This window comes from Macaca thibetana, chromosome 18, assembly GCF_024542745.1.
Source record: "Macaca thibetana thibetana isolate TM-01 chromosome 18, ASM2454274v1, whole genome shotgun sequence".
NCBI classification, from domain to species: Eukaryota; Metazoa; Chordata; class Mammalia; order Primates; family Cercopithecidae; genus Macaca; species Macaca thibetana.
In genome coordinates, this window is record NC_065595.1 from 55,852,490 (window position 1) to 55,877,015 (window position 24,526).

At 41.0% G+C, this 24,526-nt stretch overlaps 1 long non-coding RNA gene across 1 annotated transcript in view; it reads right to left on the reverse strand.

Annotated features, from left to right (window-relative positions):
- Positions 1-288: 288 nt before the first annotated feature.
- Positions 289-24,526, reverse strand: part of LOC126940997 (uncharacterized) — a 41,202-nt gene continuing 16,964 nt past the window's right edge. Inside the window, exon 3 of the long non-coding RNA XR_007721038.1 lies at positions 289-690. This is a non-coding gene — a long non-coding RNA (uncharacterized LOC126940997). The remainder of the gene's footprint in view (positions 691-24,526) is intronic.

Sequence of the window (24,526 nt, forward strand, 5' to 3'; positions counted from 1 at the left end):
TGCACCCTTCCATCCTCAACTCTCGTGTGCCAGGCACCTCTTACTCTATACCCATAGTCACTCCCACCACTATACTTTTCCCTATGAACAGCAGCACTGGGAGTGATTCTCTCACTTCCCACTAATGCCAACCATCTTCCTTCTCAAATACACCTGGTCAACACTGACCCATGCCTTGGAAGTTGGCACAGCCAGTACTAGCATAGGATGACAAATGACTTGCACCAGCCCTAATCAAGACTAAATTATCTAATAACTTAGGAGATTTTCTCCATCCACACAGTAGGTTCTTAAGAAATGAAATTAAAATACAGCAGTGGTTCTCAACCCTGTCTGCACATTGAAATCACTTGGGAAGCTGTATTAGTTTCCTAGGCTTCCATAACAACATACTATGAACTGGATGGCTTAAAACAACAGAAATTCAGTGTCCCACCATTCTGGAGGATAGAAGTCTGAAATCAAAATGTCAGCAAGGCCATGGCTCCCTCTGAAACCTTTAGGGGAGGATCCTTCCTTGCCTGCTCCTAGCTTCTGGTGGTTTGCCAGCAATCTTGTGCATTTCTTGGCTTGCAGATGCATGACTCCAATCTCTGTCTTTATCATCCCATGGCATTCTCCCATGAAGCTTTAAGGAATTCTAATGCTTCGAGGGCATGCATGATGTGGCAAAGAAGATTGAGATGGAGACTAGAAAAACAGGAGAAAGCAGGAAAAGATGGGAAATTGGAAGCCAAAGAAAATTGCCTTCACCTACCATTCTGGACTTCTTTTCTTTTGCATACACTCTCTTCGCCAGCTATACTGTGCTCTGATTAGAGGCCACTCACAACTCACCAGGCCCCAACTTCACACGGCCATCTGTTTATAAGGACACCAGCCATATTGATTAAGGGCACACTCTACTGCAATATGACTTCATTTAACTTTAGCAGTTACATCCTTCAATTACCTATTTAGGAATAAGGTCACATTCAGAAGTATCAAGGTTTAGGGCATCAGCATATCTTTTTGGGGGGACCCAACTCAACCCATAAATGAAGTTTTTAAAAATGCTATAATGTTCCAACTGTCATGTTCCACACCCAGAGACTGCAATTTAATTGGTCTGGGGTGCAGCCTGGTCTTCTGAAATTTTTTAAATTTTTTAAATTCTTTAAGCAATTCTAATATGCAAACAAGTTTTAAAACCAAATGTCAGGGGTTCATATCAAGGGGTTTTGGGGCCAGGCTGCCCGGCATTGAATCATGCCTACACCACTTACAAGATGAGTGACCCTGGGAAATTTGTATAACCTCTCTGTGCCTCAGTTTCCACCATTTAAAATGGAGATAATAATATTTAATAGTACTTGCCCCATAGAGAGGGTCTAGGAATTAAATTAGGTTATAAAGGAGAGCATTTAGAAATATGCCTGAAATCATATTGCCCCTATTATTACTATAGTTCAGGCATACTTGCACCCTACCTTTAAAAGCCTCAATGGTAATATTCAATGAAGACCGTTTAGTCTCTATTTTAGAGATGGGACAAAGAGAGCACACAGATATTCAACAATGTACTCAGAAGTCTGGGAGGAGCCCTAGAAAGAAATTCAGGTCTCCTGTGTACAGTTCACAGCCCAGAACCCCAGGAAGCCAGAGGTTTTCCATCCAGGTCCCAGGGGCCACCATGATGCGGGGTGAGGGTGAAGGACTGGGGTGGAACAGCTCAGTTTTATCTGCTTCACATGTTGATACCCTAAAGGATTTTGTTGGAAAAGGGACCAGGGCTTCCCATGGCGTAAAAAGAAAAATTAAAAAATTTAAAAAAATTAGAAAGCACTGTGCCTGATTATGGCACCATAAACCTTCTAAACTGACAGTTTATCCTGGCTTCTACCTCCTCCCTTTTCCCCGTGGAGCAGAAAAGCCCCAGAGAATTTCAGGTGGCTGAGGGCATTCTAAAAGAGGAGGTGAGCGGATGTCTCCACGTTCTGTAAGAGGAGGAATGCAGACAAACTCTGCAGCATTTCAAAATGTCTGCCCTCTGCTCATTACTAAAATTTGTGTAAGGGCGACCGAGAATTAAGACCTCCCAAAGCTCCAATCAGAGTCATCTCCACTGAGAAATGCAAGATGAAATGGACGGAGCACTCTCTTACAGCTTCTAATCACCGGGAAGTTCAGGAAATTGGAAACGCCCCAGAAACAACATGACATATCAAATACCAGAGCCTGGGTGATCCATCACCATCGTCATCACTGTGGTCATTACCATTCACTTCCACTCCGCGGACAGCCCGTAAATCAGCTTGTAGAGCTCTTTGGGATCGCTGAGTGAGAAGCACTGAATAAATGTCAGCTGGGATCATTGGAGATACCTTTCACTTCAGACAGATAAATGTTAGTGAGTCCGTGGTCAAGGAAGCACCAATAGGGACCTTAGCTATTTCCAGGGGCCCCAAGATACTAATAATGGTTTGCATAGTCAGAAAATTAAGATAGAAAAGGAAAGGCCCTTCTTATCCCACAATATTAAAAATACTCCACAAGCATAAAAACTCAATTACTGTACTTGGCTTGTGAAGGGACATATTTCTTGTTCAGTGAAGTTCCTCCATGATGGTGATCTGAAAATAGGCAGAGAGCCAAATAATTTTTAATATGCCAGTGCATCAGGACAAAACTTTGAAATTTTGACTAAGGACATTGGGACCAAGCCAAGGATGCTTATAGGAAAGGCCACTGCCTGTGTGCTCCATTCTACCACCGTGAGCCCTCTGGTATTTTTTTGCTTAGCCTTCTCTTCTCAAGTGTTGGCTCTATGCAGTGTGTCCATTGTGTACATAACAGGCAGCTCTCCAACAGCAGCTCCAGAAGCGAAGGTTGGGTCTAGGGATTATGACTGCTCTATGGAAGATTGCCCAAGACTTCCCAGCATTGGGACACTGTGTTTTCTAGACCCGAACTGATCAGTCTCTTTGTTCAGAAAGACAAACCTTCATCTTCTAACATATTCCCTTGTGTGTTTGCATCTGTGTGTTACTTTGGCCTAGGTTATTGGTTTCCATTGAACTAAGTACGAGGCCCACATGGAGGAGGGGACTGTCTTTTTAGTAGGTTTTCTATTGTTCATTGTTTGCTGAGTGCATTCTGAGTACAGTATTGGACAGATCTTCAAGGTCCCTTGAGGCAGAAAGTCCAAAATAAGGAGACAGAAGTGACTCATACAGAAACTGCTCTGCTGCGAAGAAAAGCCAAGTTGTTCATGGCCTGTACATGAGCCAGGTGGGTGGGAGTATGTTTATGCTAGAACTTCCAAAGACTAACTTCCAGTGAGGCCCTCTGGGGACACGAGACTCTAGTCAAGTCTGTCTTTGGGGGAATGCTTCTTCCTGCCTAATACAAGGCAAGGCCACATGGGGATTCTGGAATTTCCCTTTTAACAATTACATGGATTATATTTGTCACTGGGACACAAACACCTTTTTCAATGCTATATTTATTTTATGCTTAGAAATGAGATAGAATTAAAAAGGCCAGAATGGAAAAAGTTTAGAATTCAGAAAAGAATATATCAGCATATTGGGCTCAATTCTGTTCTTCAAGGTTTCTCTTTAGACGGGATGGGGCTTTAAGCATTAAGAACCATTCTATCTTTCAAATTGCCTTCCAAGAGCCCCCATACAGCCGCCACGGAGAGCCTACTGGAACCTGAGCTTCAGTGATACAGTTTTTTACCCATTGGAAGCGGAAATAGCAAAACCTAGTGAATTATTTTAGAATATAGGTAATTCGATGACATTGTGTTTACTTTTGACACAAACACAATGCAGGCTGGCCTCTTAGTGGGAAGGGAGGATTGGATCCTTCTTTTCTTTTTTTCCCCGACTCTTGTCCACATTATCTATTTGTTGTTACTAATTCAGTATAGGTTGGAGTGTGGGAAAAGGGGATGAAAAAAAGGAATAAGAAAACTCTTCCCTTATGTAAATCAGGACTGCCCTAAGATGGTTTTTTGCTCTTTGGGCCAAGCAGATGTTCAAAGCTGATTCTTTCTTTCTCATGGGCATTTTTGTGAATTTACCTGAGGCTCGCTTCCCAGGCTTCATCTAGCTGAAACTTCTGTAATTTTAGAAATTTTTCCTCTATTTGCCACTCAATCCTCCCCATCATCCCTGGGTTTTCTTGCAATCTACTCTACATAAACTCTTTCCTGTGGGAGTTCCATTATATCTTCCAAATGTCCCTCGATCTTGAAAGACCAAAATGCTGGAAAGAAGAAAAACAGACAGAAGTGAACACTACACTAGTTTCTACTTGCCACCCTTAGGGCATTTGCCAATTTGCTTTGTGGAACATAGATGCTGAACAAAGATCAGCAGCCAAGAGTTTCTAACAGTCTCATTGGCAGGGGAGTTGAAAATTGGTGGATAGGGCTACCAAGGACGCTACAACTTGAGAACTCATGATCTGAAAGAAAAGCTAACTGCAGAGATGTAAAGTGAGTATTATATGTGCAATTTTTCCTTGAGGTATTTTCCAGCTTCTAGCTGCACATGTGTGAGGCAAGTTGCCAAGAAAACAAGTAAAAAGCAGCTGCTAAGAAGCTAAAAATCTAAGCAGACATTTCAGTAGTCTCATGGTGCTAGAAAAACTTGAAGTTCATAGCCTGCCAAGAAAGAGAATCTCTAATAAACATACTAGGCTCGCCCTTGAGCTCCTTGAAGTGATAGGCTCTAGGAATAAAGATGAACCTAAAATAGACCAGTTCTCACAAACCCTAACATTGAATCTGAAATCTAAATCCAATAGATCAAGATAATCTTCCTGTGGTCTATATGCCTGTCAGAAGAAAATTAAATCCTCTCTACAGGGAGATGTCATCCACAGCATCTACATCTACAGTTTTTTGGCAGACATTATAATGTCTGCCATTTGGTCACATTTACCAAGCATGCCAGAATACAAGATCAAATGACCAAAAACAACAGTTTAAAAAAAAAAAAAAAAAAAAAACTGACTTTAGAAACAGACTCAAAGGCAAATATTTAAGTTCAAATTATTGGACATAAATTTTCAAATAACTATAAATAACATAATCAAAATAGACAAAAAGATGGAAAATTTCATCCAACTACTGAAATCCATTAACATCATCAGAAAATGCAGAGTTTAATAATACAACACTGAAATTAAAACCAACTGGATTGAAATTCAGTTGGATTTAAGAGCACATTAGATATAGCAGAAGAAAAAATTAGTGATCTGGATTGTAGATCAGTAGAAAATATTCAGGTTGATACTTTTCAGAGAAATAGAAAGAATAAACAACACAGAAAAAGAGTTTAAGAGACATACAAAACATGATGAAAATAACTTTCATAAGTGTAGTTGTAGTCTATAAAGGAGAGAGATAATTGAACAGAAGAAACACTGTGAGAACTTTCCAAAACAAGCAAAAGATATTAGTAAATTGAAACTCTACAAATTCCGAGCAAAATAAATACAGATAAAGCTAACCCACAAACACTAAAAAGAATATCTTATAAACAGACAGAAAACAAACACATGATGTTCAGAGAGACATAATATAACTATGGCTGAGTTTTCAATAGAAACAGTGAACAAAAATGTCTTTAAAGAGCTGAAAGAAAATTATTGCCAACCTAGAATTGTGTACACAAGGAAAATGGCTTTCAAAAATAAAGACTAAGCAGACAATTTCAAACAAGCACTTAACAAGCAGGAACAACAACAACAATGGCACAAGAAAAATGACCGTAGATGAAAACATGTTATTGCAAGTAAAGACAGGCTAGAGGGAATTTTGTAGTCTTAAATGCATAAACTAGAAATGAAAAGAAAACTTACCATCTCTAACACAAGTATTCACATCAAGTTAGCAAAACTGCATATTAACCCAAGAGAAAGAAGGAGGTAGGTGGGAGAAAAATCGAAATAAGAACAAAAATTATTGAAATAGAAAGGAATCATCTAATAGAAAAAAGGCAACAAGTATTTGAAAATATTATTAAAATTAATAAATGCTTAGCAAGACTAATCAAGAAAAAAGAGAATGAGGAACATGTTACTAATACTAAAAACAAGAAAGAGGCTATCACTGCAGATTCTGGAAATATTTAAAAAGAGGTTAATACAAACTTATGATCCTAAATTTGACTAAATTTGTTGACTACACTTATGACTGTCACTTTGCAGAACTGTTTGGCAATATAGGCTAATGCTAAACATAAGCATGTTCCATAACCCAGCGATTTCTCTTCTAGCAACTCAACAGAAATGTATGCATATATTCACTAAGATATGTAAAAATATGTTCTAGCATCAATATTTCTTTTTTTAACTTTTATTTTAGGTTCAGGAGTACATGTGCAGGTTTGTGTCACAGGCATTTGTTGTACAGATTATTTCATCACCCAGGTACTAAGCTTAGTACTGAATAGTTATGTCTTCTGATCCCTCCCTCCTTCCACCCTCCACCCTCAAGTAGGCCCCAGTTTGTGCTGTTCCCCTCTTTGGGTTCTCATCATTTAGCTCTCTCTTATAAGTGAGAACATGCAGTATTGGTTTTCTATTCCTGTGTTAGTTTGCTAAGGATAATGGCCTCCATCTCCATCCATGTTCCTGCAAAGGACACAATCTTGTTCTTTGTTATGGTTGCATAGTATTCCATGGTGTACATATACCACATTTTTTTATCCTATCTGCCATTGATGGCCATTTAGGTTGATTCCTTGCCTTTGCTATTGTGAATACTGCTGCAACGAACATATGCGTGCATGTGTCTTTATGGTAGAACGATTTATGTTCCTTTGGGTATATATCCAGTAAGGGGATTGCTGGGTTGAATAGTAGTTCTGTTGTTAGCTGTTTGAGGAATTGCCACATTGCTTTCCACAATGGTTGAACTAATTTACACTCTCGCCAATAGTGTATAAGCATTCCCTTTTCTCTGCAACCATACCAGCATCTGTTATTTTTTGACTTTTTAATAATAGCCTTTATGATTGGTGTGAGATGGTATCTATTGTGGTTTTGATTTAGCAGCAATATTTCCAACAGCCTTAAAAATACCCAAATTTCTTATGAAAACAGAATATATACATAAATTAGGGTGTATTATTAAAAATTAATACTATTGTCAGCAATGCAAAAAACAAACTATGCTACATGTAATAATTAGGATGAATTTCAGAGCTGTCTTATCTCACAGACATCCAAGAGAATATATTGCATGATTCCATTTGTATAAATTTCAAAAATAGACAAATATAATCTTTGATGTAGAAGTCAGAATTAATGTTTTCTATGGACAGAGGTGGGTAGTGAGCAGTGGAGAGGTAATAACTTACTGAGGGTATGAAATAGACTTTTGGGATGCTGATAATACACAGTGTTGATCTGGATGTAATTACATGAGATTTTCACTTTTCCAAAAGTTAAGCAAACTGTACACCTATGATCCATGTACTTATATAAAAAAGCAAAGTGACTAGAATAGCTAAAATAATTTTGAAAAAGAAGATCAAAGTTGGAGTACTCACACTAATCTGTTTTAAGACTTACTCTAAAGTGACAATCATCAAGACAGTGTTGTATTGGTGAAGAGCTAGACACATAAATCAATGGACAACAATAGAAAGTCTAGAAATAGATCCACACAAACATGGCCACATGACTTTAGACAACGGTGCAAAGACAATTCATTAAAGAAAGCATAGTAGCTTTCATCAAATGATGTTGAAACAGTTGGAATCCATATGTTAGAAAATGAACCTTGATCTGTACCTCACAATTTAAACAAAAATCTAGATCATAGATCTCCATGTAAAATATAAAACTACAGAACTTCCAAAAAGAAAATCTTAGTAACCCTCGGGCTATGCAAACTTATTAAATAAGACGCCAAAAACACAACCTATTTTAAAAAAGAGACAAACGTGGCCTTATCAAATACAAAAATGCTTGCTCTGTAAAAAACGTTGTTAAGAGAATGAAAAGACAAGCTACAGATAATATTTACAAGTCATGTACCTTACAAAGGACTTGTATTCAGCAAATACAAAGAACTCTCAAAACTCCACCAAAGAAACAACACCACTTACACATACACAAACGGGCAAAATATTTAAATAGGCATTTCACTAGAGAAGATACGTAGATGACAAAGACATGCTGTTCAACATCATTAGTTAACAGAGAAATGCAAAGTAAAACCACACTAGGACACCATTACACACCTACTAAAAATGACTAGAATAAAAAACAAACAAACAAAAAGACAGGACCAAGTGCTGGTAAGGATATAGAGAAACCAGGAGTCTCATACATTGCTGGTAGGAATGCAAAACAATACAGCCACCCTGAAAAACTATTTGTCAGTTTCTTATAAAATTAAAATACACTTGCCATATAACCCAGCAATCGCATACCTAGGTATTTACCCTAGAGAAATGAAAACTTATGCTCACACAAAAACTCTTACAGTCTATTAATAATTGTCAAAAACTAGAAACAATCCAAATGTCCCTCAACAGGTGGCTGAATGAACTGTGTACATCTACACAATGGAACACTACCCAGCAATAAAAAGGAATGAATTCTTGATGTACACAACATGGATAAATCTCAAAAGCGTTATGCTAAGAGAAAGAAGCCAAACATAAAAGATTGCATGCTGTGTGATTCCATTTATATGACATTCTGGAAAAGACAAAACTACAGGGGCTGCAGAAAAGACCAGTGGTTACCAGGGGTCAGGAGTCGAGGAGGATTTCGAGCGGCAGGAGGGACATTTTTTGGGGTGATGGAGCTGCTCTGTGTCCGGATTATAGTGGTGGCTACATTAATATGTACGTATCCAGGCACAGAGCTATACATTTTTTAAAAGTTAATTTTATATATGCTAAAATTTTTGAATGTTTAATAATGTTTAGGGTAGAACATTCTGCTTTTTATTTGCATTGTTCAAAGCAAACTGAACACATTAGTGGAGCTTCAATGGCTATTGCTTTTAGACAATGGATATTTAAGGATACTAATTTACTTCATCTCATAGTCATTAAGAAATTCAAAAAATAAACCCATGGAACAAAGAAATAAAATGTCAAACTTTAAGCTTCAGCTCTCTCTGAGAACTGTGTTTTGGCATTGACCATATCATTACCTACCTAGCTATGAGGTTACACTTCTGCCCAGTTCATTAGAATTTACCTTTAATTCTGTAGCAAACCATAACTGCAAAGCCAACATGTTCTAGTCAACATTTATTGCACTGGCATATTTCTTTCAAGGGCACATATTAAAGAAAATTAAAGAGACAGAGTCTCTCCAAAGTTCTTTGGATTAAGACTCTTGGTGATACTTTAAAATGTTTCATTCAGAGTATTATTTTGGGAACTTCCTCTAGCATTCTAATGATTCACAGATTTTGAGACCATTAAAATATTTTTCTCAATTTTCCTTTCCTTACTTATGCCACTTTGTTGTTGTTGTTTTATTTTTACTTTAATTTTTAATTCTTGTGCGTATGTGGTAGGTGTTAAATATTTAATAATTTAAAATTCCTATGTGCTTCATTGTATGGGTGTATATATGTTTATATGTATATGAATCGAATTGAATTTGATTCATATATATATGAATTTAATTCACTAAGACTAATACACATTAATATATATGAGTTTAAATGCATATTAGTCCTCAATTAAAAGTTTACAAAGAAAAAAACAAAGCAAACAGACAGCAACAACAAAAGCAGCACCAGATAGGCTCTCTCTGCAATGGCTTTGGGAAATGTACAAACATCAGGCTAATGGAAAACATAGGAACTTTGCCCCAACAAACTGGGGAAGTGCTGGCCCATCCCAGTGTACCACCTGCTCTTCGCACTTGCTGTCAGGAAGATAATGCTGTATGCTGGGCCCTCCCAGGTGCAGCCATCTCTCCTGCACCCCAGCACTCCATCCTTCAGGTTAGCCAACTTCAGGAAACAGGTTCCACGCTCTCTAGGTCTCAGCAATGTCTCCTCACTTTTCTCGGGGTCAGGAGGCAGATGCACTCACCCACCCTTTTGAGGGAGGTCATAAGATGCACAGCACACCAGCAGCTCCATGTAAATCTGCCTCACAAAATCCCCTTCCTTTTCACTGTCCTACTTCTTTTCCTATTTCAGACCTGCTCAGAGATTCCAGGTGAGCGTTCCAAGAGTCTGGAAAAAAGGACTTGGCCTTGTGATTTGAGATTTGCATTATCAATGGATTGCTGGTTTAGTAATTATCTGTGAACTCATGTTAACAACCTGTGACACATAGCAATCATTTAGCAATTCAATTTTTTAAGTACTCACAAAAAAAGAAAAGAAAACAGAGGGGCACATTCTTTGTTGATTTATTTTCTGTTATTCTATTTTACGTATTTTGTTAAACCTGTTTCTTTCTGTTCGTTAGATTAGATTACTGTTGTAGGTCCATTAGGAAAAATGTATACCACACTGCAATGTGAAGGGCTGGCACATAGAGAAAGCCAGCTGGTCACCCAGACAATTCACCACAGAGCAGAAGAATTCACCAAGCCCCAGGATTTTATTGTCAGAAACAATGTTAATACCTAGAGAACAAATGGATGGCTCAGGGGCACACTCACATTAATCAAGCTCGCAGAGCCTGAGATAGACAGGTAGATAGGTAGATCAGATAAGACATTCATATATAGTATAAAAGCACATTAGCCAAGCTCAAAGATAGATTTATATACATAGCATACTATCAACTTATGAGCCGGATGTTTACTGTAAGCTTCCCACTATCTTCTCTACTTGTAATCAAAACAGATGGGAAACTAAGCCATCCAAATGTAAACGGATATCAATGAAGACAGAAGGAATTGAAGGGACCTAAAAAGTTTCTCTTAGAATAGGTGGTTTGCAGCACCATCCTTTCAAATAGGCACACCCTGGATAAGAAAACACGAAAACAGCCCCCCACCCCACACACCCTTTTTTCTTTTCTTTTTTTTTTTTTTTTGAGACAGGGTCTCCTTCTGTTGCCCAGGCTGGAGTGCAGTGGCGTGATCTCAGCTCACTGCAGCCTTCGCCTCTCGAGTTCAGGGGATTCTCCTGCCTCAGCCTCCTGAGTAGCTGGGATTACAGGCACACGCCACCACACCCGGCTAATTTTTGTATTTTTAGTAGAGACGGGGTTTCACCATGTTGGCCAGGCTGGTCTTGAACTCCTGACCTCAAGTGATCTGCCCACCTCGGCCTCCCAATGTGCTGGGATTACAGGCGTGAGCCACTGTGCCCGACCAAAAAACCCATATTTTTGAGACTGCCTCACCAACATTCCCTCTCATCTGTATCAGGTCACTGCCTCTACAATTTCTTTTTGAGCTGAGTTCTGAAAGACAAGTAGAAAAGTTACAGAGCTACCTATGGGGAATGCAGCATTACGGGTAGACAGAAGAACATAAGCAAAGAACCAGGGGCATAAAACAAGGTAAGTAGCTGTGCAGACCTTTTGCAAAAGCAATGTGAATGGCAAAAGCAAGAAGGTGGTCAGAACTAAAAGAAGCAGCATGCATTGTGAGCCTCTTCTGTTGCAGTTGCCAGAATGCAAAGATGACAGCTCTGGTCACGGCCCTCGAGGAGCCCACTGACTGGAAAGGGTTATACACCAGTAAAGAAACAAGACACAAAGAGGTGCTGTAACAGTGGTAGGTACAAAGTACTATTCTGAGCACAATCTCAACATAATTCTGCTGGCTTGGACCAATTCTAGCTCTCTTAGGTAGTAGCAAGTACGACAGAGTCTTCTATTCATTCTCTCTAGTTGGGGTTTAGGATTTCTCAGGACCTGCAAATTGAAATCGCTATGGGACGCGCGTGCCTTGCCTCTTCTTTTCTAGTTTTTGTTCCAGCCCAGTTAACAGTACTTATCTATAATAAAGTGCCTTTGTCCCAGCAGGGGCCATCGCCAAGTAAATGCAATGAGAGTTTTAAGGTTACTGAATCCACACCAAAAATCTTCATATTTATCTAAAAAGCGTGTAATTATAAAGAAAATACATACCTTGGGAATGAATAATTGAATCATAAAATCCATCAAATGTCATTTTACTCATTTTGCCCAAGTGTCTGTTCGAAATGATTCTAAGCAGTGTGACGTCAATATCTATTGAATGCCAGCGTTACACAGGGATGCATAAATTACCCTCCCAGAGAATTAATGGCATATAAATATATCTCCATTAAATATGTTTCAAATTTGGTTGTTATACATTCACTAAATGTATAGGCTTTTTAAAAAATTTTTTTATTATACTTTAAGTTCTAGGGTACATGTGCACAGCTTTTAAAAGTTACATTTTGGGCCAAGTTGCCTTTGAAACCACGAGACTTTTTTTTTCCTTTCTTTCTTTTCTGAAGCTGTAGTGGAGTCCCAGGCCAGGACTGTTATATATGGTGATGATAGCAGGCAGCTCAGATTACCCCAAGAACAACACCCAGACAAGAGCACAGAGAGATGCCGCTTGTTCTAGGCGGCTATGAATTAGGGGCCTCATGGTTAGTTCTCTGAATATTTCTCAGGCAGTCTTTCAGGCTGCTCTCTCTGTGGGTTGGTTCATCTGGAGTTGATGAAGGAAGAAGTATTTCAGAGCCAGCATCTGCAGTTCTGTAGCCATTTCACAGACACCTGGGGGTCCAGGCACCATTGTGGGTGGCTCTTCCTCCTCAACCTGGAGAGGGCTGGGTTTAATTCCTTCATGCTAACCTCCCATCACCACACTGTACCCACTGTTCAGCCTTTCTCCCCTTTTGTTGGGGAGACATATTTTCCACCTTTCCTTGGTAAAGTAATAATCACCATTTCTAAAAAAGAAGATTCCAAGACATTGAGTCAGGGGTTGTTTGCTTTAATAAGCAACCATAGGAAGAAAGAGAAAGAAAGAATACCATCCTTTATTAAGCACATAATAATTCTTTCAATCCTCATACAACACCCCAGAGAGGCAGATACTGTTATTAGGACTCATGTAGGGAGCAGAGGATAGTACTTAAAACCACTGAAACTAGAGTGAACTACGTGGATTCAAATCCTGGCTTCAGGACTTACTAGTTGAGTGACATTGCTTGTCACTTTTGTCATTTATAAATGACATTCCTCATTTATAAAATGGAAAAAAATTCTTGTTTCTATTTCCTGAGTTATCATAAATAAGATAATATTCTAGGTGAAAAGCACTTAGATCAGTGTTTGGCATATAGTAAGCTCTCAGAAAAAAGCTTATTATTATTATTAATGTATTATTTTATATATGAAGAAACTAAAATTCAGTCATTCCCAAGATTACAAAGATGTTAACAGTAGAGTTGAGATTGGAACCCAGGTCTGGATTGTTCAGTCACTAATTAATTCAAAAAGCTCTTTCCATTACCCATTATTAGTTGTTATTGGGATACAATTCACCCTGGGTCTCTTGCATTGTTGCACATCTTGCAAATGGGGCACTGACTGTCCTTTGTCCAGAGTTATTTGTTGAAGGGCATTTATAAAGCAAAGAGCCTTGGAAGAAAAAAGATACGGACTCCCTCTGGAGTAAGCTGTAGGCCTGCTTTTACTGTTCATTATGACAGATTTGGGCTTCTTAATCCCAGAGTCTTTTCCTGTAATACAAACTACTGTATGTACAGGCATCCATCTGGGGCCATCCCTATCATCTCTGGGAGACTTAGGGGCAAAGGGAACTGACACAAATATGCTGATGCTCTTGCTTCTTGCCACACCATGAGATCCAGGAGTGTGTGTCTTCTGCCAGCATTCTTGAAACTGGTAGGCTGCCATGTCAGCTTGCAACTGCATGGATTCAAATCCTAGCTTCTGAGCTTAATTACTGTGTGACACTGACAAGCAACTTAACGTATCCATGCCTGCCCTATTTTCTGGTCCCTCACTTGTGAAATGGAGAAATATGGCAAAAATCTTAGACCTCGTCTCAGTTCTTGACAGTATTGGGGATGAGAGGAAAAAAGGACCCTGCTGGGCATGTTTGGGAGTATGTGAAGACCCCCTGAGATCTGACAGAATGCACTCATTAAAGTGGTAAGCAAGTGGAGAGTCATGAAGGTTGATGAATGTTTAGAAGATGAGCAGAAATAGGCAGGGTTGACCAAGCACCCAAATGGTGCATTTGTTGTTGCTCACTCTCCCTCAGGAAAGAGGAGGAAGAAATGTTGCCATGGGATTCAGGAATGAAAAACCAAATATGTTCTACATGTTCTCACTTACAAGTGGGAGCTAAGTTATGGGTATGCAAAGGCATGGGGGTGTTGTAATGCATATTGGTGACACAGAAGCAGGGCAGGGTAGGAAAGGAGTGGCGGATAAAAAAAAACTACATACTGGGTACAATATACATCACTTGGGTGGTGAATGCACCAAAATCTCAGACTTCACCATTACCTAATTCATCCACATAACCAAAAAATCACTTGTATCCCAAAAGCTATTGAAATTTATATATGTAAATATATAAATTTTACAAGAAATGTTATCATGGGGCAGCAAGCCCATGGCCCCAGCAAAAAGGCAATATGGCTGTCCCTGCTGAGCCCAAGAGTCCCTAAAGCTGAAACATAAGGTGCCACCAATGAGCACATAGAATTTCAAGTGTATCGAAGACATTACAAATTTGTTTGGTTGAGCTCAGAGCAAATGGCCACCAGATGAAAATAAATGCAAAGCCTTGTTGATTAACTCAAAGCCACTCTCTCCCTACATGCCCTGATCCCTCCCTCTCTCGCTGTCCTGACCTCAGCTTCTTCAAGGAAAAAGATGATTAGGGGTGAGGCTGCCGTCTCTCTGTCTCCAAGCAAAATCAAAGACCATATGCACCCATATGAGTGTGCAGGGGAACTTTGGTGAGAAGGAATAAAACTGTTATGACACCGTTAAGTACAGCTGCCCAGGTCACAATTACACATGGTCCCATAGGACAAGGGAGCACCCAAATTCAATTGATGGGATTGGAGTGAGGTTCACCATAGATGGGAGAAGCTAAGGTGATGCTGAGAGGGGGGTCTTTGGGCAGGAGCTGTGGTTGCTTCTACCTCTGAATGTCTAACAGTAACACATACATTAAATATTTGTACTTCCCCATCCTACAAGTGCCAAAGGGGATTCTCCCAGTCAGAAAGAGCCACATGTAAAGAACTGGTTGTACTTTTGGGGAGGTCTCGACCCTAATGAGGCCACTTTGAGCCATGAGTCCCTGTGACTGATGAACTTGTCTATTGGAGTTTCTGGCAAAGGGAGGCAGATTCTACTCAGAGATGCCCCTTGGGGTTTTGGACCTGTCACCTCCCTGACATGATTAACAGGTACATGCATTTTGGAAAGAAGCTATGAGATTGCTGTAGGGCTGTCGTCCAAACTGAACACCTGACACAAGGAGGCCTTGTAATTCTCTGATAGTTCTTTTTTTGGCATGGGAGAACTAGAACCCAATGACCAACAAGGTAAGAAGAGCCCAACAAGCCCCTCTTGTCAAAAATGTATGAAGCGAGCCTAGCCCCAGCAGCATCCTTGGCTTTATACAAAAAAGTAGTAGCTATCCCTTGAGAAAAATTTTATTCCCCATTCTGCCACCTGAAGTAAAGCCACTGGCTCAGTGAGGCCCTTGATTCACAGAGTTCCCACTAAGTGCCTGGGCCTGGTTCACTGATGGTTCAGCTAAGCTAAAACCTGATGGTGTCCAACAGCTGTTCAACTCCCTGCCAGCTATGCAGAACCAGGATGTGGTTGCTCTGCTCGGTGAGCAGAACTCAAAGCCATACTCATAGCTCCAACCAATACTCCCTTTGATGAACCACAGTATATTTCTCCTAACTCTTGGACTGTGGCCAATGGCTTAGCTATTCAGTCTGCCATTTAGACAACTACAGACTGGCAGATTAAAGACACCCCACTTTGGGGTCATGAAATGTAGAAACATATCATGGCTGCTAATCAAACCATCTGGGTTGCTCCTACAGATGCCCACAGTAAGGGTCTGTGCTCTGATGAGAAGGGCTGCAATCAAGCTTTTAGTGGTGTCTGCAGTGTCCAGATTGCCACCATTGCCACCATGATCTCTCATCTTCCCAGACACGGCAACATGGCCACCATCACGGACTGTGGACAAAGCAAGGGTCTTTATGCTTCTGGTGCAGAAGGTCCCACTGCATGCCAGATTTGTGACTCCTGCCAAAAGAATTTGTGACTCCTGTCTTGATCCTTTTATCTCCCAGTGAGGAAGGCTACACATAACCCTTAAAGTTGATGCATCATGTTTTGGGCTTGCTGGACCATTTGTGGTCTGATAAGGGTAAACTTTTTCATCACAAAAACTACCCAATTACAGGCTAGTGGTCAAGGTATTCAATAGACAGTCAACACTCCCTGCCATCCACAGGTATATGGTATTATTTTGAGTTGGGAAAGGCTTTTTCATATTTTTTATTTTACCTCAATCACCTTCTTCTAGTATATATACCTTCCTAAGACAATTTAGCCACTGAATGTGGCTGTTCCCAGGAAGGGATTATGTTCTCTTTCACTTCCTGGATAATAATTAGGATGTAAGGGGTGAGGGCTTACATAAGCCTCTTTTGAAAATTCTGGATCTTTCCTGACCATTCCTGGGCATGATACTCTTTTCAGTCCCCTCAAAACAACCCTACGTAAGCCTGCTTGGATCACCCTCTGGGTGGAGGCACAGGCAGAAGGGGACCTGCAGGACTCAAATTTGATTTTAGGACTCAAATTTGGCCACCTGGGTGTTCTTGTTGGACTGACATGGTAAGGGGGCATAAGGATGATGACTGCCTGGTTGAGTACACTACTCACCAAGTCCCCTACAGTGGCCCACATGTGCCAAAGTAGGGGATATGGTGGGTCTCTGCCAGTTTCATAAAAATGCCCTTGTCCTTCTCATGTTTGATCTCTCTGAATGAAAGGCATGGGTGTGAATATAGGATGATGTTTTTAAGGTGATATTATAGCTCCTGGAACGGGACACACTAGTTTTGTGGCCATCGAAGAATAACGACCTTGGCACTGGAGAAGAGAACACCTCAGAACTCAGGAGGGATGGAGCGGTGAGGGAGACTAATACTACTTGTCTTTCAGAAACTTCCCTGGACTCTTGATTCCGAAGGTGTCACTCTCTCAACCTGACGCAAGCACGTTAAATTTAACTGACTTCTGTGCCTGTCATTCTCCACCAGATGGTTCTAACAAAACAGCAGGGAAGAGCCCCAGTTCCTGCACCTCCCCTGCAAAATACCCTTTCAACACCTCTGGATGTTTTCCTCATCACTCTTTTCCAGCTGTCACTCAGTCATCCCATGCAGCAGCTGAACGCCTCCAGTCTGGCAGCGTGGACCAACAGGACAGGTTGGACTGACTGTCCTCAGGTGAAAAACAAGGACATGGGAACTGAACTGGGAGCCTTAAGGTCCACCAGCCAAGTGGAATCCCAAGCTGACAGCATGGACAGCTGGGGCCCTCCAACTCCCGTAGGTCCCACCTGAAGGAGGAGGCAGAGGGGCATCTATTGTAAATAATGATTCATTCTTAGGGGAACCATGAACACTCCTGCAACTACACATGTTGTATGGAAGCCAGGTATGGAAATAGTGACAGCTATGGAAATCGTGGTGAGAAAAACATCCCGAGGTGTGAGCGTGTTTTGCAGGGAAGGTACAGGAACTGGGGCCATCCCCTGCTGTTTTGCTGGACTTGTTAGAGCTGTCTGGTGGAGAACGACAGACACAGAAGTCTGTTAAATTTCAGACAAATTGTGTGGAATCTGGCACCTCAGGGGTAGCCGTAAGAAACTTCAAGTCAGATGTTAAAGCAAATATCACCAGTAAATTACGTAGCTCTCAGATGACTGTGGAGAGCTCTCCAAAATGAGGTTACCCTTCTGTATTTGGGAGAGATTCCCAGAGAGATGGTAGATATGTTATTTGTGCCCACCCCAAGGCCAGCTTTTTCTACAATAGGAGTCATCCAATTAGAAATAGTACAGTGGCAAGGTGTGGTGGCTCACACCCATAATCCCAGCCCTTTGGGAGGCTGAGATGGGCAGATCACTTGAGCCCAGGAGTTCGAGACCAGCCTGGGCAACCTGGTAAAATTCTGTCTCTACCAAAAAAAAGAAAAAAAAAAAAGATTAACCAGGCATGATGGGGCATGCCTGTAGTAGCTGAGATGGGAGGATCACTGGAGCCTGCAGTGAGCCATGATCATGCCACTGCACTCCAGCCTGGGCAACAGAATCAGACCCTGGCTCAAAAAAGAATGAGAAAAAAGAAAAAAAAGAAAGGAGGGAAGGAAGGAAGGAAAGGAAGGAAGGAAGAAAAGAAGGAAAAGAAAGGAAAGAAAAGAAAAGAAAAAAGAAGGAGGGAGGGAGGGAGGGAGGAAGGAAAGGAAGGAAGGAAGGAAGGAAGGAAGGAAGGAAGGAAGGAAGGAAGGGAGGGAGGGAGGGAGGGAGGGAGGGAGGGAGGGAGGGAGGGAGGGAGGGAGGGGAGGGAGGGAGGGAGTGGTACGAAATTTGTCTTAGCTGAAGAGATTAATGACACCACTTTGGGTCTTGAAGGCACTGAAATCATCCTTGGTTCATTGGCCAGGGCTGTTAGTGATGAGAGAACTGGCCTAGACTTCCTCATCTCTTGTCAAAGCAAAGTCTAAGCAATCACCAAAACATCCTGCTGTACCTAAATGAATTCCTCAGCCAAGTGAAAAGGTCAATACAGAAACAAAAGGAGAAAGTCACCTGACTTATAAAGTTAAGTCCCTTAGGTTTATGGAATTTGCTCAGCTGATTGGATCCAAGATACAGGGGCCATGGTTGAGGTCAATGCCACAAGCTACCCTCATTCTGCTGCTTGGAGTTGTCCTGTTGATAGTGGACATAATTAAATGTTACATGAAATCAATTGATTAAATTTGGCCCCGGTCTCTGTCAATCAGATTAATTAGAGTGGCCAGAGATTTGGCATACTCATGGAAAAATCACCAGAATCCAAGATGGTGTAAAAATCAGGGATGAATATTGGTGGGGGAAAATTCTAGACATATCTCTAATGTTTCTGCACATCCTGTGAATGATGCAATAATTGTCTTTCTCCAGGACTATCTTTTCAAGGACATTTATAAAGCAAATAGATAGAGATAGTGTTTTCCTTCAGAAAAAAAGGAGATAATTTGCCTATAGTCTTAGAAGATTAAGACAGTATCTTTTTCTGGAGCAAAGGACAGGCATGCTTATTGTCCATTGTAAAAGATTTGGGTTCCCTAAACTCCGGAATGCTGTCCTGTAGCATATCCATCTGGGGCAATCCCCATCATTTCTATGGGACTTGAGAGGAAGGGAAACTTATGCAAATACACTGATGCTCACGCTGCTTGCTGTTCTGTGAGTAATAGAATCCATTTTCTCTGACCCGGAATCTCCTATCTTCTGTCAGCATCCGTGAAACTGTGACAGGCTAACTTGTAGCTTGCAAATAGATAAAATCTCAGAACTTTTTAAATTCCTAACAGTCATGGAGTGTGATTTTGGACAAGCCATTCTCTCAAAAATAAAAAACATTAAAAATTAAAGAATTCTGTAAAAATCTAAATACTTCTAAGATAGATCCACAAAGCTATTTTTAGTTCATTTGTCCTGTTCACTTTTTGAAATTCCTTCATTAATTCATTCATTCTTCAATTTTTACCAAACACTACTTAAGAATGATGTAACAAAATACAAAACACAGCATATTCTTACCTGCCAGAGCATGCAGGCTGGTGGGGAAGGCAGAGACACCAATCATCATATAGTATAGGGATCGTGGAGCATATCCTATGGTAAGTGTCATGAAATAAAAGGGCAGGGTGCTAAGAGAAAGAATATCTGAAGGGACCCTCATTAGTTGAGGGTGGAGGGGGGACTGGCCAGACAAGACATCACTGAGGAAAGGGCAGTGAACTGAGATATGAAAGGCATGTGGCAGTGAAGTAGGTGACAGGGTAGGGAAGAGCCAACAGCCTGTGCAGAGGTTCTGAGGGAGAAGATCTTGGCATACCCCAGTGTGGTGGAAGTAAAAAAGCTGGGGATAGAGGTTCCAAATGAAGCTGGGGAGTAGGGCAGAGGCCAGATCAGGCATAGCCTTGTATTCAATCATTTTAAGGCTTGGGACTTTATCCTACGACCCGTGGGGGCTGTTAAAATGTCAGTCTCATAAGGAGACAGAGTAAATCTTCATCTCTCTCATTTACCACAATATTCCTAGCACCTGGAACAGTGCCTGGCACATAGTAGGTGCCCAATAACTATGTCTTCAATTACTTGAAAGAAAAGATACAACTTGCATTTTTGAAAGATCACTTTGGCTGCTATGTGAGAATGGATTGAAGCAGATGAAATCAGAGCAGGAAGACAAGTTAGGAGACTATTGCACATCCTAGTGATAAATTAAGTAGCTTGGACTAGGGGGCAGCAGGAGAGATAACGCATGTATTCCCTTACACACACCCTTTTGGTTTCATTAATCCTTAAGGATCTAGTCAACTTGGAAAATCATGAAAGATCATCAAATACAATGTTACTAATAAAGATAGTATATTACATGATGCTTGGAGTCTCTGGGGTTAATGGTTAGTTATACGTGGTTCCTGGTGCCAGCAAAGACAGTGAAAGAGGAAACTTGCTTGTGAAGACAAAGCAAAAATTGATAACTGAAGACACATGCAGTAAAACTTCCAGGCTCAGCAGAATAAACCCCAGAGCCTTTCCTCTTCCAGACTTCACCAACTGTCTCCCCAGCCTGATGGCCCCTTACTCCCATAGGTCACAGCGAGTTGGAGCCTGACCTTGCCATTGTGGGGAGCCCTTTTGCTCCTGTGAGGATGGTAAGCATTTTCAGTGTATGTATGTGTGCGTGTGTGTGTGTGTGTGTGTGTGTGTGTGTGTCTGTGTGTGCGCATGCGTGCTCAGCCCAGCTCACATCCTGGTAAGAAAGAGCGCCTTCCATCAGTTTATGAGAGAGAATGTTAAGTGAGTATGTGAGAAAGAGGGGCATTAGAGGTGAGAGAATAGGACACTGCCCCTCCAGGTCACATGGCATCCGTGCCCCCTGTGTCACATGCCACAGCATTGGGCATGGCAATTCCTGAAGCAGAAGCTGCAAAAGAACTGGCCAAGGTTATTCTGGTGCCACAGTGGTCTCCATCTCCCAGCCCAGATGGCCAGGAATGCTACGAGGCAGAGAACTTTGCTCCCAGTGGAGAGCTGAGCACTTGGCACCGCTTAATTCATGACCACTCACGCCTACTGGACAGGTTCGCTTTCCCTTTTGAAGGGCAGGGGGTAGGCAAGGGCCCCAGAGGGAGTTCTTATTGAGACAGTGGAAAGGCTGTTCTGGTTCTGTCTCAGCCCTGCTAGGCATGCCCACAGCCCAGGTGGGGGCTGAGCAGGCAGGAACACTGAGCAAAAGCCAATGGGGCAGAGATTTAAGATAGGTGTCAAATGACAGAATAATACTGATGGAAATCAGCCACCAAGTGGTCATTCATTTTAAATATTTCTTATAAAAGGAAGAAAAAGAAACTGTCAATGGTTATATCTAAACAAAAGTCCACAAAAAGAACTAAACTAAAATATGTTATTATTCTGATGTCTTATGAGGTAGACAGCATGTTGTATGTGGCTACCTCTTTTTAAAGGTTTCCATGAAAAGTAATTACTTTAACTGGTGCATCTGCTCCCAATTCATTCACAGTGAGTGGAGACTGGGGCTGCTACCTGTGACCTTAAATTTGCCTTTGAGTTAAAATTGTTTTCACCATCTTTAAGATGTTGGAACAATATTCTGACCGTGATTTTCACTGTTTTTAAGTACCAGCTGGTATGCTTTGCTCCTTCGTAACTACCAACACCCAAGGGGCATCAGCCAATATGGATAATGACATGTCCCAAAAGGGCAGCCTTGCACTTTCACCGGGGTTTGCATGGGAAGTTTCTGGGTGGTGCTACCTTCAGAATCTGCACCCAGATCTTGGGCAAGCCTCCCACATCCAGTTAATTAATTACCCAGGATCCCATTGAGTATAGAATTACAAGCTTCTGAAATAACCATTCTCACTGTGTGGACATCCCAATTTCACAGTTATAGGTAGATTTTCACACCTATTTTATAGCTATTTATGACATCAAAAGGGAAGAGAACTTTGAGAAATAAATTGTTTTAGTCTGTTTTGTGCTGCTATAATAGAATGCTACAGACTGGGTAATATACAAACAGTAGAAGTTTATTTGACTCACAGTTCTAGAGCCTGGGAAGTCCCAGCTCAAGGGGTTGCATCTTGTTAGGACCTTCTTGCTCCCTCATAACATGGCAAAAGGTAGCACATGGCAAGAGGGCTTGAGAGACAGAGCAAGAGAGAGCCAACTCACTTTAATAACAAACCCACTTTTGAGATAATGGACCCTCTCCCACAAAAATGACATCAATCCATTTGTGAGAGTAGAACCCTCACGATCTAATCACCTCGTAAAGGTGCCACTTCCCAACACTGTTGCAATAAGGATTACATTTCAAACACATGAATTCTGTGGGACATATTCAAACCATCAGAGAAATTAATAGTTGTTTCTTTTCTCTGGGATCCGCCTTATTGTTTGAAACTTTTTCTCCAGCTCTCTTGCTTCATACCAGATGCCTGTGACTTGAGAGGCATTCCTAACCAAGTGGTCTTGTCAGGGTTTTAGGTAAAAGACATGTAGGAGGCCTAGCCTGCACTCATTTAAGCTAAGCAGTTAATAGGTGAATGTGATGGTTAATTTTATGTCAACTAGACTGGGTCATGGGATACCCAGACATTTGGCTAAATGGGGGTGTGTCTGTGAGAGTGTCCGGATGAGATTAATGTTTGAGTTAGTGGACTGAGTAAAACGGACTGTCCCCTCTAATGTGGTGGGTTCATCAAATCCGTTCAAGACTTGAGTTGAACGAAATGCTAAGAAATAATTCTTTGGCTGGGCGCAGTGGCTCACACCTGTAATCCCAGAACTTTGGGAGGCCAAGGCAGACAGATCACGAGGTCAAGAGATTGAGACGATCCTGCCCAACATGGTGAAACCCCGTTTCTACTAAAAATACAAAAATCAGTGGGGCATGGTGGTGCGCACCTGTAATTCCAGCTACTCAGGAGTCTGAGGCAGGAGAATTGCTTGAACCCAGGAGGCAGAGGCTGCCGTAAGCCAATATCGTGCCACTGCACTCCAGCCTGGGTGACAGAGCAAGACTCTGTCAAAAAAAAAAAAAAAAAAAGAATTCTTTTTCTCTAAGTAACTGTCATAGAGCTAGGAGATCAATCTTCTGCCTTCAGATTGGACAGAATTTAGACCATTGGCTCTCATGACTATCAGGCCTTCAGACTTGGGTTGGAACTATATCATGGGCTCTTCCAGATCTAGATTTCTAAGCTTCCATAATTGCATGAACCAATTCCTTATAATACATATTTATTTTTATATATAAGGATTATATATATACATACAAAATACATGCATATGTATTTTATATGTGTATATATGTTATATATAGGTTCTGTTTAATGTCTCATATATATATATATTTGTTCTGTTTCCCTGGAGGACCCTGACTAATACAGTGTGCTACTCAAAGTTTTGGAAAAACATCTTCAGTGGCTTCCTATAAACTCAAATGCCTACAAACAAATGTAAATGAGTGTCACAGCAAGAGAGAGCATGCCATGTCCTCAGGTCCCAGCCAGTCTCCACTCCAACTGTCTCTTGCTGTGTCAAATTGTGGGTACCATCATTGCCATATTTTTCCAGTTTTTAAAAGAAATCAAAAGTCTGGATATTTTTGTCCATGTTGGTAAATCCTTCAAAATGTTTAAAACCTTGTGTGAGCCAACAGTTCTAGTCTGTGAGCTAGATCTGGGCCCTGGCTGCCAGGGTGCACTCTCTGCTCTAAGGAGGTAGTGGGAAATCTTTTCGAATGGTAGGAAAGGACATGTTTAGAAATATGTCCCTATTTCTAAACTTGGAGTGGCTGCTCCAACTGCTGCATGACAACATTAATTCTTGCATTGATCATTTGTCCCAGGCTTCTCTACAAAGCAACTCCACAGCATATTTACATTTTCCCATGAGACTGTGGAGAGGAGCAAAAGAGAATAAATATTATAATCTCCACGCTTATATTTTTTACATTGAGTTAAACATTCTTCAGAGGGTGTGCCCCATGGAAAGGTGACAGAAAAAGTTGCACCATTTCACCTACATGTCAGGCCTATATTCTCCCCCCAATATGAACTTCACAGTAGTTATTCCTGATGCACGTTGTTTTTCCTACACTTTCACGAACACACTGACATTTGGCTAAAAATGCTATCAGTGCTGGGTGAGGGAGGGACATAAATATTAATTTCAGTCAACACCCCCATGAATCATTGAAAACCTA